Source organism: Canis lupus, chromosome 4 (assembly GCF_048164855.1).
Source record: "Canis lupus baileyi chromosome 4, mCanLup2.hap1, whole genome shotgun sequence".
NCBI lineage: Eukaryota > Metazoa > Chordata > Mammalia > Carnivora > Canidae > Canis > Canis lupus.
The window spans coordinates 70,848,783-70,864,535 of record NC_132841.1 but is presented as its reverse complement, the minus strand read 5'-3'; the positions used below and the strand labels follow the sequence as shown (position 1 = coordinate 70,864,535).

Genomic DNA, 15,753 nt, shown 5'->3' with positions numbered 1-15,753 from the left:
GCACAGCTGCTCTGCTTGACCACAGGTCCGGTCTGAGGCTGCTGGCCCTGCTTGGCTGAGTAACAGCCCTGCGGCGGCTGTGATTAGTATAGGTGAGGCTCACAAGACACGGTGAGAGTTCAGGCCCGTGAGAAGATCCTACAGAGGAGAGGGAAACCTCTCTGCAGAATCAGTAGATGAGTATTTGTACTCTGTGATCCCCTCCGGCCTCACTCAATAGTCATATTTCCCTATAAAATGGATCATAAATGGAACTCCACAGCATCTAGATCCCCAGCTCATTGGCATGTGGCGACCGTGCTTTGCAGGGGAGGTACCCTTCATGCCCTATGTGGTCCTTGCTCCAGACAGCCGCAACGTCTGCAGACACTGAGGGTCAGGTCAGCTATGGTGAGACAGAAAGGAGCTGGAGGGGAATGAAGAGTAAGCCCTTCCCTGGATCTCCAAAGGGGAGAGAGGCATATGCAACTTTAATGGAAAGATAACTGATTGAGAATTGATGAGTTAGGTTGAAAGAGAAAACAATGCCGAAGGAGAGAATATCCATCTCCTAGGAAAGGGACATTCGGTATCTTGGGTTTCTGATGGGCAGTAAGCATATCCCAGCAGAATATAGGTGACTTCAGATCCGAGACCTGGAATGGTCAACATTTCAATCATGCAGGCCTGGCCTTTGAGGGTGATAAAACCTACAAAGATCTAGATGGCTAATATGCAGTTTCTTACTAATCTTATATCCTGCATTCCTGTAAATGGATTCCCCTAAATAAAACCTACAAAAATCTAGATGGGTAATATGCAGTTTACCCTCAGGCACAAGGGAGTTTCCAAGCTGCGTGGGAAACTGCTAAATTGTGCCTGAATGGTCTCTGTTATGCCCACAGTGATAATAATTGGTTTGTGCTTAAGACACCTATTGGCCAGTCTAGTCCTAAAGAGGATGAAGGAGAATGGTTTTGGATAAATAACCATGGGGAGGGAAGCAGAAGTAATAAAAACAGTAACCATATGGCTGATTGCTGTACTAACATCACAAATCCACAGGCAGCCACTGACAGTGACGGCATTTATCTCTTCATCTGGCCACAGATGAAAACTGTCACCCCTGGAAGAGGGGCTGAAAGACAGTCTGAGTAGCCTTGTGAATCAAGAGGAAAACACTGACATCATTCTGGGTTGAATGTGATTAATGAGAATGATAAGAGTTAAGAAATGAGAATAAGATAAATTCAGAGGAATCCAAGAGAATCAATGCTTAATAGTAGGATTTTGAGCTTAATTTACCTGAGTAGAGAGGCTGGGCTGACAGAGGACATCCTAAGACCCCTGTACTCAAATGACTGACAACCACCTTTCATTCTCATTCATTCGGCAAACATTCTTGATTGCCACTCACTGGCACAGTAACTGCCATAGGTACCATGCAGGATTCAAAGATGATAGACAACATGACAATGCATAATATGTAAGCACAGATCCAAAACACATATGACGAACGATAATATATACATGCCAAATCAGTAATTCAGTTATATGGGCATTGCGATTAAAAAAAAAAAGATAGAAATGTCATTTATTTAAATAAAATTGAATTGGAAAAGATAGAGCAGTATTCATCACAAAAAGAGTAACATAAATAAGTAGCCAGAAGGCTGATAATGCAAGATATGTTCTATGTATAGGAAGATCCATTTAGGGGAACACAGGATATAAGATTAGTAAGAAACTCTGAATGATAGACTTCATTCTAAAGGCAATGGGAATATGTGGGTGTTTGGGTCATTCATTTATTCATTCATTCAACAACCATTGCTGGAGAACCTTATGTATGCCAGGTCCTTCAGCGGCTTTGGAAATTTAAGAAAAACAAGAACTTGTCCCTCCCTTCAAAGCACATACACTGTAGTAGGAAAACATTCTGCAAAGAACTAACTGGCAGAAAGTGACACAGTAGCATAGTGAATACGGCCAGCTTTGATATCAGACAGGGCTGGGTTTAAACTACACATGTGCCACATACGAGCCACTGGACCCGGACAAATTACTAACAATTTTCATCTGTAAAATGAATCTAATGATGGCATCTGTTCCATAGGGTTGTCATGAGGCTTAAGAAAAGTAATGAATATAAAGCATTTAATAGAATTCTGAGCATACTGAAACACTCAATGAATGTTTACAATCAAAACAATCATTTTCAACGCTGTTACTAGTATCTACAGAAAAGAAGCAATCAGTGCCACTGGAGGGAGAAGAGATGTGTCCAATAGGAAAGCTTCTCAGAAAACAATGGTGTATCAGCTTTTGAGGGGATATGTTGAAATTCACCGAATATGGGGGTCGGAGCATTCCAGGTGACTTGCAGAAAGGCATGGAGACAAGCAACAGGACTTTGAAGGTCTTGTGAAAGAGTTCTAGGTGGCTGAGCATCAGGGCACAGAGGCATGTAGGACAGTAGCTAGGACTGGGCTGGACAATTGTCTTGAGCCTGGTATGCCTGTGAATCAGAGAGCAACCTGTCAGCTTCAGGGCTCCTTATTCTGGCCAGAGTCTCAGAGCTTCGGCTGTTCCTTGTTGGTTTTCATCACTACCAGCTTGCCATTTGAGATCTGGTTTCCTCTATGACTAGCTGAACAGGGTAACAACATTGACCCAACTCTAGCCACTGATGAATGAGTTTGATGGGTAGCGGTCTGTGAGTGAGTCCCCAGTCTCTACACCTCTCCCTCTGCTTATAAGTACCATCCCCTGACTTCCACTCCTGACCCTTGTCATGCAGGTACCATGCTGTTTCTTGTCTGGGTGATATTCCTTCCTTTTCACCCATCTATTACCTGTCCAACTTTTAAGACTCAAACCAAAAATTACTTTCCATCCCTTGTTCTTGGATAGAACAATTCAGCACCAAAAAAAGGGGGGGGGTCAGTTTCCCCAAGTTAATTTATAAATTTGATGCATTCCAATACAAATACCAAAAAATTTTTCCACAATGGAGCTACAGGAGTTGATAGTAAAATTAGAAAAACAAAATAAGAAAAGGTAAAAGAGGACTAAGCAGATTAAAAGATGTTATAAAGCCTCTATAATTAAAACAGTAGGGTACTGCTGTGTGGACAGGCAAACAAGAATAGAATTAAAAAAAAAAAGTAGATCCAAGTACCTATGGAAAATTAGTGTATGAAAAAGGTAGTATTTTAAATCACTAAAACAAAGATGAATGCTTTAATGAAGCTGCTGAGACAAACTGGATAGACATTTGGAAAAGGGTAACACTAGACTCATATCTCATGTTGTAAATAAGAATAATCATCAATGAGCCAAAGACCAAAAAATGAAGAAAAAAAAGGTAATCACACAGATGGGAGAAGAATATGTGGGTAAATTCTCTATAACTTTGGTGTAAGGAAAGACTTTTGACTATGACTTAAAATCCAGAGGCAATAAAAGAAAACATTTGGGACCTCTGGGTGGCTCAGTGGTTGAGTGTCTGCCTTCAGACAAGGGTGTGATCTTGGAGTCCCGGATCAAGTCCCACATTGGACTCCCTGCATGGGGTCTGCTTCTCGCTCTGCCTATGTCTCTGCCTCTGTGTGTGTGTGTGTCTTTCATGAATAAATAAATAAAATCTTTAAAAAAAAGATTTAAAAATTCACACACACACACAAAATGCTGCATGTCAAAAAAAAAAAAAAAAAAACCCTGCTATAAACAAAGTGGACAAAGACAAACTGGAAGCTATTTGCAACATATATTATAGAAAAAGAGCAAACATCCCTAACACACAGGGATGCCTGGGTGGCTGAGCGGTTGAGCATCTGCCCTTGGCTCAGGGTGTGATCCCTGGGTCCTAGGATCAAGTCCCACATCAGGCTCTCTGCATGAAGCCTGCTCCTCCCTCTGCCTACGTCTCTGCCTCTCTTTGTGTGTGTCTCTCATGAATAAATAAAATCTTAAAAAAAAAATTCCTAACCCATAAAAAATTCATTTAAAAATCACAAAGGAGAGGGCAGCTTGGGTGGTTCAGCGGTTTAGTGCCACCTTCAGCCCAGGTCATGATCCTGGAGATCCGGGATGGAGTCCCACATCAGGCTCCCTGAATGGAGCCTGCTTCTCCCTCTGCCTGTGTCTCTGCCTCTCTGTCTCTCTGTGTCTCTCATGAATAAATAAATAAAATCTTTAAAAAAAACAAGCAAAAGACCTAAACAGAATACACACATACACATATTTGAGACCACTTGAACATATGAAGACAAAACTTTAAACAACTCTGAGGTACTATTTTTCACCTATGTGATTGGCAAAAATTTTGAAGTTTGACACTACATTTTGTGGGTAAGGCTTTGGGAAAACAGGAATCCTCCATACTTTGCCGGTGAGAATGAAAATTGGTACAATGGTTAGGAGGAGAATGTCACAGTATTAAACAAAACTAAATATGTATTTACCTTTTGACTCAGTAATCTCATATCCTCACTTTGAATTTACTTTGAAAATACACCTCCCGAAACATAGAAATATACATACAAAATGTTACTCAATGCAGCACTGTTTGTGATTATAAATATTGGAAGTGTAGCAAACTCATTAAATCACCTATGTTGTATTCAGTAATGGAGTACTACACAGCCATAAATATAATATAAGGGTGATATTTGTGAACCATATTTTTAAGTGAAAAAAGCAAATTACAAACAGATATCTACATGGTGCTGCCTTTTCTATAAAACTAGAGAAAAGAGGATGCACATGTCTCTCCTTAAAAAACAAAGAGATATAAGAGATAAATGTGAAGAAGGTAGAAGAGGTGCGGGAGTGACACTCCTCTGAGCATTTTTGTATAGTTTTGACTTTTGGAATTATGTTTATATACTCAAAACAATTATGTAATAATAACATTTTTATAAATGGGGAAAACAAAACCTAAAATGGAATGCAAACAAAAATAAACTAAACTGTATTTCAAATCAATGACATAATCTTACCAAAGAAGGGGAAACAACTAACCCAGTTAATTTTTGAACACTGTATCATATACTGTCAGACTAAATATAACAAGAACTATAAATAAATATGAACTCCCGGATGGCTGAATCTGCTACAGTTTGTCGCAGTTGTATGGGTCAGTAAATATAAAACTGCTTTCAGTAGTCTTACAGGATTCAACAAGTAAATATATGGAGGTTAATGAGGCAAGATTTCTTATTTTCAGAGAAGGTTGTGTTGGATTAGAATTGGAGTTGTTAATATGGCCTAGTGGTTTATTTTATAACATTACAGATATATATTTTACTTCTATATCTTTATAGGTATATAGGTATAAATGTTATGTGTACATCTATGCAGATATAGAAGTGTGTATAGATGTGTGTATACATATATCTATTTATTATGTCCACTGAGAAGATCTAGAAGCAATGACATTCCAGTAGCATTGGACACTCCTATGGCCAGATTTAATTTCTGAATTTCAAACTATTCTCCACTAAAAGAAAACAGTTATTTGGAGACATGGCTGATTTCACAGCTAGCATAGGAAAAGTTCAAGATGAATCTGGAATATCTTCTTGTACAACAAACTAAGGAAATTGTCCAAGAATAAGGGCATAGAAGGAAGTTTCAAGGGGTCCCTATGGCCAAATCCAGGATAATGGAAGAATTAAAATAAATGATACTTACAGATTATCTATTGAATAAAATAGGAATTTGTAAGTTCATACTGATATGAATAAATAAATGAATGAATAAATGAGGGAGTAGAAAAAGCTATTCCCTATAATATACTGCCACAAAATAAATATAAAAGAAATGGGGGATCCCTGAGTGATGCAGCTGTTTAACGCCTGCCTTCAGCCCAGGGTGTGATCCTGAAATCCCGGGATCGAGTCCCGCATCGGGGTCCCTGCATGGAGCCTGCTTCTCCCTCTGCCTGTGTCTCTGCGTCTCTCTCTCTCTCTGTGTGTCTCTCATGAAAAAATAAATAAAATCTTTAAAATATATATATATATAAAAGAAATGAAAGATCTTTAAAAATCATTTCACAAATATCCTTGTAATAATCTATTCAGCAAGAACCATCAATAGAAGTTAAAACTAGTGGGTGAAAGTTTGATAAGAAATGGTATATCTACCTTTTCTCAAAATATCTTCTCACAAAATCCTTATTAATGACAAAAGGAAATGGTAGGTTTAAAGAAGCAAGCCAGGCAAACACCTTCTGAACCTTGTAATCCAATTGAATATTGCCAGTAATGGGACAAATTGATATCATATACCTAGTGATGTGATGCACTTAGAAAGACACAGCGTGACATCTGTAGTGCTCCTGCCAAAAATGCATAAGCTTACTGCCATTGTGAGCAAACATTACAGACACTGAAATCAGACTTTCCTCTCTGGTTCATATTTCTCTGCAAAGATTTCTATCATGCATTTATCACATGCACTGCAATTATGCACTGATGGGTCTGCTTCCTTCTGGACTTAGGCTCTTAGAATCAGGGACAAGGTTATTTATCTCTGTATCCTTCTAACTATATTGCCTTCTTATGCATAACTCAATAATCGCATGTATCATGCTATAGTTCAAATACTACTTTGCCTGGTTTTCTCCCTTGGTTTAGTAAGAAAATCCAACTGATAATGGATTAAATAAGAAAGGCACTTCATTACCTTATAGAGAATTACATCTAGATGCCCATGGTTCCAAAGTTGGATTAGCAGCTTCATGATTTTATGGGATTTTGTGAGGATCTCTCTGATTCGACTGGCCTTTCCTTCAATTTCAAGATGGTGACTACTGCTTTATGTATCATGGTCTTGGGGAACAGGGTACCAAGAAGCAGGGAAGTAGGTGGTTGGCTCAGGCCTTTCATCAGGAGGAGACTTCTTCCCTAAATCCTCTGTAGATTTCCCTTGAAGTCTCATTCACAGGCTAATTCCTAGACAAATCACAAATCAGCCTCTCTGGCCAAACACATTACTGTCTGAACAAAACCGGGGTTCTGGTAAGAAGGAAGAACACAGGGGATCTACCGAGTGGGCAGCATTAGTGCCTGCCATCCTCCACTAAACTGTAAATTCTCTGATGGCAGAAACCAATCCTTACTCATTTTTATTTATTTACGTTTTACTTCCAGGGTACAGCATAGCACCTGACAAGAGATGCTCAATAAACATTTGTTGAATGAATAAAAATGACCAAGCACGGATAGTATAAGAAAATAACAAACATGGGGAAGTAACAAAGTTATGGAAATGTACAAATTCTTATAATCTTGGCCTCTGGCCTCTAACTCTCAATTCCCTTCACTGAATGTAACTCCGAGAAAGGAATGAGTCATAAAAGTGGGTTGTATCTCAGGGCGGTTGATCTAGCATGAGTAAGATGGAAAGTCGGAAGCTTATGGGCAGAGAGACTGGGATAGCTGTTGAGATGCTTTGAATTTAAAAAAGGACAGCTGAGATTGTTCACGGGAAGCATGCACAGCAAGGGCAAGCTCCACGTGCCCCATGAAAGGCGTGGTTGCCGGAGATTCTGCGATCACACCCAGAAGCTGCACAACCATCCCAAAGAGGCAAAGAAATGGACTCTTTGATATTTTAGGAGCAAAGAAACCTTTGCCCAAAGCATAGTGGTATCTCCTCACATTTCTTCAAAAAGAATTTGGCCACATGCCCATTCCTAAACCAGCCACTGGAAAGGGGACTGGAATTAGTGTGGCTGATTTAGGTTGACCGTTCGGGGTGCATGGTTGGGGAGGTGCAGTGAGAGGAAGAAATCCAAGAGGTTCTGAAGTTGCCTTTCTCCTCAAAATTGATCTATGGCAACAGGGGATAGGGAACCACTTACTATTTCCAGAAACTTGGAACCTATTCCCAGACTTCAAGTTCAGTTGTGGTTAACAATGAACAAACAAACAAAACCCAAAGCAACGAGCAGGATGCAGGACTCAGAGCACTTTATCATGTGGCTAGCCAGGGCTAAGGTCAGCTAAGAACATCATATGCAAAGAATTCTTCATGTGGCTCATGACCACCTTACCTCCCGGAAGGTTGAAAAGTGATAAGGAGACACGTGATTCTGCTGCAAATTTTGAAAAGCTGGGACAAATTCGCTAAGGACAACTCTGCAGAAAGTAGCAGCTTAGACTTTGGGAAGGCAAAGAGGAGGAGCTCAGCTCAGTCAGACATGGGCTGTCACCATCAGGCGGGTGGATCCTGGGAGTTCAGAGAAAAGATAAGAGGTTGTGTACTCCCAAGAAGACGTTCTGACTACAATTCCATTTGGTGTGGATGGCACAGGACGTGGAGAGTGGGGGGCACAAGATGTTTCATGGTTTCCCAAGGTGCTTTCTGATGACCCTCAATTTTAAAAGACTATCTGTTAAAAGATGGAAGGAGTTACCATCCCCTAACAGGTAAAACCATGACCGTGGGGTCAGATAGAATAGAGGATAAATCCTGGCACTGACCCTTAGGAGCTGTGTGGCCTCAGAGAAGTTGTGCAACTGCTCTGTGCCTTCATTTCCTTATCCTTAAACTGGATGTAAGAAGTCCTTCCCAACTGGGTTGTTTAGGATAAAGATGCTAATGTATGTAGAGCACATTTTCATGACGCCTGGCACAATGTCACTGATAGCTGTGTAAATATGTTCTACAAGTATATTGGAGAATCCACGATACAGATTGTAGAGAACACAAGAAAAAAATATTATTTTCATCTTTTAAATACTTTTTAATAAAAAGGGAAGAATTAGGAAAAAAATCAGAATCAGTTTCCACAGTTCTATTTTCTAGAGGAGTCTCTTCAGCACGCTTAGAGAATTCAATCAGTAGAGAAAAATGCAAAAGAAAAACGGGAAACCCCCTGCCCCTGTTAACAAGCCTGCTGAGCTCCCCTCGCCAAATGTAACCACCGCTAACAGTTTATGATTACTTCCAGAAACCATTCAAAAACAAGTTTTACTTTTATTTTCTTATTTTTGTTTTAAAGATTCTGTTTATTCATTCATGAGAGACGCAAAGAGAGAGAGGCAGAGACACAGGCAGAGGGAGAAGCAGGTTCCCTGCAGGGAACCGGATGTGAGACTGGATCCCAGGGCCCTGGGATCATGACCTGAGCCTAAGGCAGACGCTCAACCGCCGAGCCACCCAGGTGCCCCAACAAGTTTTACTTTTAATTAAATGCAAAATAAGATGCAAAAAACCAAAATATAGAAGTTAGTCAAATACAGTGCGTGGTACAATATAAATCAGCAGCAGAAGCAAAAGAGCACACACACCCAGTTCTCCTCCTCTTCCTCCCCCTTCCTCCCACCCCCTCCCTCTACCCATCTCCTCTTTCTTCCCTTCTCCCCATTTCTTCCTGTCCTTCCTTTTCTTTTCTCCATGCCAAATTGGGAGACTGGCACTCACTGGCTTGAGAGAACTAAAGATCCAGCCAAGAGAGGAGCCTGCCCTGTGCCTGGCAGGGCTGAGCAAGGTCAACAGATGCACCTCAGTGATTTATCTCTGGGAACCAGGAGGGCCCAGGGAAGAAATGAGGGAAATGCTGCTCCTTGCATTTAAGGTACTTTGGCGACAGGAGAACTGGATCCCGAATCTCAGAAAGCACATCAACGTGGATGCCCCCAACAGACTAGTAGCGAGCACCTTCTAGAATGGGTTAGTAAAGAAGCTACGGGAAAGGAGATTCTTAAAGGCCAAACTGGACCTGCCTCCTTCTCTTTTCTGACAGGTTTACTAGACCTAGAATCTACAAGGAATGCTGTAGACACAGTGAGTCTGGGTGTTGTGAGGCAGTTGACAAAGTTGTTGGTGATATCCCTATGGGGAAGTAGAGAATGTGATCTGGGGACAGACGTGCCTGTGGCTTCCTAGTTGGTGGGGCCACCAGAGGTAAAGGCTGCTGAGGAGGGGACTTGATAGGTGGTGTCCAGGAAACTTCATCCACATCCTCCTCCTCAGCAAGGCCGTGCTTGGCAGGAGAACTTAGCCTTATCTGATATCCTTTTTCTTTTTTAAAAGAGAACATGCTTTGGGGCACCTGGGTGGCCCAGTTGGTTAAGCATCTGCCTTTGGCTCAGGTCACAATATCAGGGTCCTGGGATCAAGTCCCTCATTGGGCTCCCTGCTCAGCGGGGAGCCTGCTTCTCCCTCTGCCTCTGCCCCTCCCCCAGCTCGTTCTCTCTCTCTCTCTCTCTCTCTCTAACAAATAAATACATTTAAAAAAAATAAATAAAGGAGAATGTGCTTTTTTTTTTTTAAAGGTTTTATTTAGTTATTCATGAGAGACACACAGAAAGAGAAAGGCAGAGACACAGGCAGAGACAGGCAGAGACACATGCAGGCTCCATGCAGGGAGCACGACGTGGAACTTGATCCCGGGTCTCCAGGATCACATCCTGGGCTGAAGGCGGCCACTGAGCTGAGCCACCTGGGCTGCCCGAGAATGGGCTTTGATGTTACATGTGTAAATCAAAATCGTTTTAATTTAAATATTTTAATATAATTTCTAATAAAGTTTAGTTACTAAAACCACATACATTTATTTATTTATTAAAGATTTTATTTATTTATTCATGAGAGACACACAGAGAGAGAGAGAGATTGGCAGAGACACAGGCAGAGGGAGAAGCAGGCTCCACGCAGGGAGCCCAACGTGGGACTTGATCCCAGGTCCCTAGGATCACGCCCTGGGCTGAAGGTGGCCCTAAACCACTGAGCCACCCGGGCTGCCCAAATCACATACATTTAATAAGAAAATATCCTTTTGATGCTTCCCCACCTTTGGGAAGGGAAATTTCCATCATCTAAGTTCTTTGTGCTGAACTGATTGCAAAAATTGCTAGAATTATTCCCCCATTCCTATATATCCATAGATATATAGGACCAAGACCTTGTGGCATCTTCCATCAAGAGATGTCCCTGTCAAAAAAAAAAAAAAAAAAAAAGAGATGTCCCTGTTCCTCGAACAGAGGGATCTAGCCACTTGCTGTGGCTAATCAAACGGGGGCGTGGTGGTATAACAGATCTCAACCCAAGTCTTGAGTAGCTGAGCGTGTGTTTTCACTTTCTCTCTGCCACCTCGATACCACCAAGCCCAGGCTCGCCTGCAGTGTGAGAAGAAACACTCACGTCGACACCCAGCTGACAGCTAGCACACTGCCGGCATGTGAGCAGGGCCAGCCAGCCCCAGCCAGCCCCAGCCAGCCCCAAATCTGCCACCTGGCCACTGACAAGTGAACAAGCCCAGTCGAGATCAGACAGGCCTGGCCCCGATCGGCAGAACTTTCCAGCCTATCTGTTGACTCGTGAGCAATAATAAAGGCTTATTATCTTAAGTCACTGTGTTTGGGGTTGGTTTGCTACATAGCAAGAGCCAATTGTTACAGGCCGCACGCACCTCCTGCTCTATGTCCTGCTACGCCGGCACTCACACTCTTTGCCTCAGCTATGTTCTGAACACACCGTCGTGTTTGTTCCTCAGCCTCACAGATGCAAGACCTCTGCCTGGCTTGCCCACCTGCTCCCTCCCCCATCCTTCATCTGGCTGATTCCTCTCCTCCCTGGAGCCTCATCTCAGGCATCACCGTTGCAGCATTCCCAGGGCCCCCCTTCCTCCAGCCTCTCCCCACCTCCTGCCTCTCCTGCGTGTTGCTGGTCCTCATTGCGCCTCCGTCACAACCCCTACCCTAGGTTACAGCAGCTGTGAATTCAGCTTTCCCTTCTTGCTTCACTAGGAATTCTTTGAAGGTAGAAATCTTGTCCGCGGTCTGTTACTTCAACAACTACTTCAATTCCTTACATGCGGTCAGGACTCTCAAAGTGTTTGTGCCATGGTATGGTTAAGTGTGCCAACGAGCTAACGAACAAACCCAAAACAAGAGAGTGTATTTAGTCTTGAAAAGAGAAGATACAAAGGGCATTAATGATGCAAAGTTAATATATCATGGTATATATATATACCATGAGCTTGGGGATAGGTACAGGTCACCAAGTAGGTCTTCAATGGTCCAGCGCAACCAGTTGATACCTTTCAGCTCCTTTAGCCACCCACTCCTCGCAGGCAACAGGTGCTCTTCAAAGCCGAGGTCACCACTGATGAAAATGCTTGTCTCTGTGAGGAGTCCCTGAAAATATCCTATGAAATCTGTCTTTTAGCTGGGGCCCAAGATCACGCATCACAATGCCTGGGAAGCCTGTGGAAGCTTCCATCCACAACTGAGCTGCTGTTTCCATCACGTTGAGGAAAGGCAATCCTACACACAATATGATGAGAGCACCCACAGCATTTATTGGTCACCTCAAGGAAAAGACTCCAAAGTAACAAGATAACTTTTTTCAAAGAATCTTTTCAGACTCGTCATATGGAAGAGAAACCCTCTGTCAAGAATCCTAAAAAAGCCAAGCGAGGACCACTGGAGGTTGAAGTCAGATATGTGTCTGAGGGGGTCTCCTAATAATTAAATTTGTTTTAAAATGGAGTGAACAACTCATAAGAAATAGTGCCCCTTTTTTTGTCCTTGGAGATGTCCAAAGAGAAATTGGCTGACAACAAGGAAGTTTCATGCTCTGGAGTCCCCTGTGCGTGGCTATTCAGCAAAAGATAGCTCCATTTGAGAATTACCAAGTGCCCGCTTCCCAGGAACTATCTGCACTGATGACAAGTATCTGTCGAAGGGCGGTAAACATGTGTGATGATACCTGCTTAACTCCAAGACTCTTTTCATGCAAACGGCATTACAGCCTCAATCATATTTGCAGAGAACACCATCCTCCAGCTGGACTAAACAGACCAGAGGTGGACACTTGACACGAGCCTGAATGCCAAAGATGGAAATTTGGGGATCGTGTGGACACAGAGAGCTGCTCTGCTGAGACACACACAAATAAATGCTGAGCGAGCAAATACTATGTGCCAGGCACTGTTCTAGGCGTCGGTGAGCCTGCAGGAAACAAACCAGATAAAAATCCCTGTTTCACGAAACTCACATTTAGTACAGGGCCAGGAAACAAAGATAAGAGGCAGAGAGACAGAGAGCAAAAGAACAAGGCCTCAGTTTCCTGGCAGGCCCCTGAGAATTGCCTGTGGGTTCTGTGAGAAACCTCAATGGTTCTCCAATAAACTCCCTGCTTGCTTATGCCCACTGGAGTTGGTTTCTGCTGTTTGCAACCCCAAGGGGCTTAACTAAGATTCCACGTGAAATGCATTTGGCTTCACCCCCATCCTCTTCACAACCACTTTGGGGCAGGTGGAGCAGGGCATCTTTTTAAGATCGATAGGTCAGAAGCCAGTGGAAGAGAACGAGAAAACTTTCCTTGCCATCCTTCTACCGATCAGTTCTCGAATTTAGGGGCCCTGGCTTTCTACTTTCCATAATAAGGAAGACGGAGAGAAGCTGCTTCCCCAGATATTCAGGATGGCAGAGCAAAGGTTACATGATAGGCAAAGTTTCATGCTCTCTACCGCGTCCAGGTATTATTATTATTTAATATTTCTACAAAACTGTGTGATAAGCAAGGAAGTACATTCTCCACCCAGGCTTAAAATAATAAATAAAATCATTCCAAAACAAGGGGAAAAAAAGTTCTTTCCCCAAGAGCTTAGAGGGGAGAGGCACGTCGAACAATACAGGACAGCGATGTGGCCTGAGATGTGTTCAGGAAGTTTTAAATAGACCGTGTCGCAGTGTGGTCAGGTTTCCAGGGGCTTTTTGAGAGAGCAAAGGGAGAGCTATTTGGATGGCCTGGGGCCAGCGTGCTTATGGGAGGAGGGGTCCAGGTCCTAGGACAGTGTACCCCTCCTCCAAGGAGCCGCTGGTCCTCAGGCTTTAAGTTTTGGAATCTTCAACTTATTAAGAAAGAGGGTAAGAGATTACAACAAAACAAAACAAAACAAAAACAAAGAAAAAAAACAAAAACAAAAAACCCAACCAACCAACCAAACAAAACCAAACAAAAGCGCCTTGGCCATTTCACCAAATCTGCTTTTATTTTAATGACTCTGAGATGCAGATCTTCTTTCAATATTCTGCTTGCTGATTAATTTCCTGTTGACTCTGAAGGTAACTAAAAACCTCTTGGATGAAGCAGAAATAGCCCTAATGCAAGTGATTCTTAGTAATGGGATTGAGTCACTTGGGACAGCCTTCAGGGGCTTCCTCTAAGCTCCTCGTGAGTGGGCGCTTTTTGGCACTTGATAATGTAAAATGTGTCCTCTCATAAACATGTTCAACATAAAGTCATTCTCCTCCCTCTTCCAGTGTCCTGGGAAGGTCCACCTCTGTTCACTTCTAGAGGCACAGCACTAGCCAAAGTTGTGAAATCCGCTCTGCCTGCTGTCCTCCTTCTGCCCAGATCACTTTCTTTGACCTTTCCCAGCAGTTTTTGACACTTACCTCTCTCTCCATGTTCAGGTTCCTCATTTTGATGTAGTCACTCAGTTATTACAACCTGCAGAAAGAAAACACTTTTATATTAGTCATGTACACTTGAGTATGAGCTTACATCAGATTACTTCTCCTAGGGGCACCCACCTATAAACCCTTGCATTTGAAGGGCAGGGAGGTTTAAGGGAAAAAAAACAGGGCGATGGTTGTTCAAAGACTCCAAAATCCCCTTCAGTTGAGTTTCTTGGGCCAGGCACTTCACTTCTTAGCCTTGATTTATTTTCTTAATTCTATAACATCAGAGGTTTAACTGGATCATTTCTAATAGCAGGGGGGATATTTGAGGAGAGCTGGAGCCTCCCCAGGTCTCGGAGCCAATCACATTGTGTTCAGCCTCTTTCATCTAAATGCCAAGGGATCCGAGGGCACCTTCCAGCAACTGAGATCCAATGTCTGAAGATTTTCTGTCTGGGAAAGTTCCTGCCAGGATTTTATGCAAGGAAAGCCACATTTATTATTCTGGGTATTTATTCACACCTAAAGTTCCTAATACTAACTTCCTAAGACTACTTAATACGGCATGATCACCACGAAATAAGTTTATAACTAAGAAATGTAGGAACACACCAGCCCTAAGCTCTCCGTGGAACTGCCAGCCGCCTCTTGTCCCCACGTGTGTCCTTCCCACGTGGCTCCCCAGACAGCACAGTGGTTTCCAACCTTGGCTGCACATAAATCCCCTGAGGAGCTTTTAAAAGTGTGGTGCCCAGGTCACCTCCGGGACCAGCTACGTCAGCCTTTCTCTCTGCAGTGGGACCAGACCACAGTATCTGAAAAGCCTTTGGAATTCCAGCTTTCCTCAGCATTGGGGGGCTCCTTTCAGGATGTACGTAGGACCCAAGGATCCTCGGAGGGGAGCACATCTCCCAACCCCTGGCTGGCTGGAGGAGTTACTCTGCCTCACTTTTCTTCTTCTTCTCAAAATCTCTGTGGGTTGAGGAGTCTCCATTGCTTTACTTCATTTCACTTGGAAAATCATACTTTGTATGTACTTTCTTCTATTCAGCCTCATTTAACCTTGAATACCCCACAGGTCAGCCTCTTGGGCATCCAGTCGCTCAGACTCTGGGGTCTTCTTGTCCTTTAATATGCTCAGTTAGGGCCACCTGGGTGGCTCAGGGGTTGAATGTCTGCCTTTGGCTCAGGGTGTGATCCCAGGGTCCTGGGATCGAGTCTCGATCGGGCTCTCAGTGGGGAGCCTGCTTCTCCCTCAGCCTGTGTCTCTGCCTCTCTCTCTCTGTCTCTCATGAATAAATAATTAAAATACTTAAAAAAAAAAACATGCCCAATTAAATTTAAGTGC

At 42.9% G+C, this 15,753-nt stretch overlaps 1 long non-coding RNA gene across 3 annotated transcripts in view; it reads right to left on the bottom strand.

The window, feature by feature from the left end:
- Positions 1–2,119: 2,119 nt before the first annotated feature.
- Positions 2,120–15,753, bottom strand: part of LOC140632623 (uncharacterized) — a 50,183-nt gene continuing 36,549 nt past the window's right edge. For all 3 annotated transcript variants that reach the window (XR_012030232.1, XR_012030234.1, XR_012030235.1), the window contains 2 exons: positions 14,400–14,454; positions 2,120–2,497 (listed from right to left, as the gene is read on the bottom strand). This is a non-coding gene — a long non-coding RNA (uncharacterized lncRNA). The remainder of the gene's footprint in view (positions 2,498–14,399; positions 14,455–15,753) is intronic.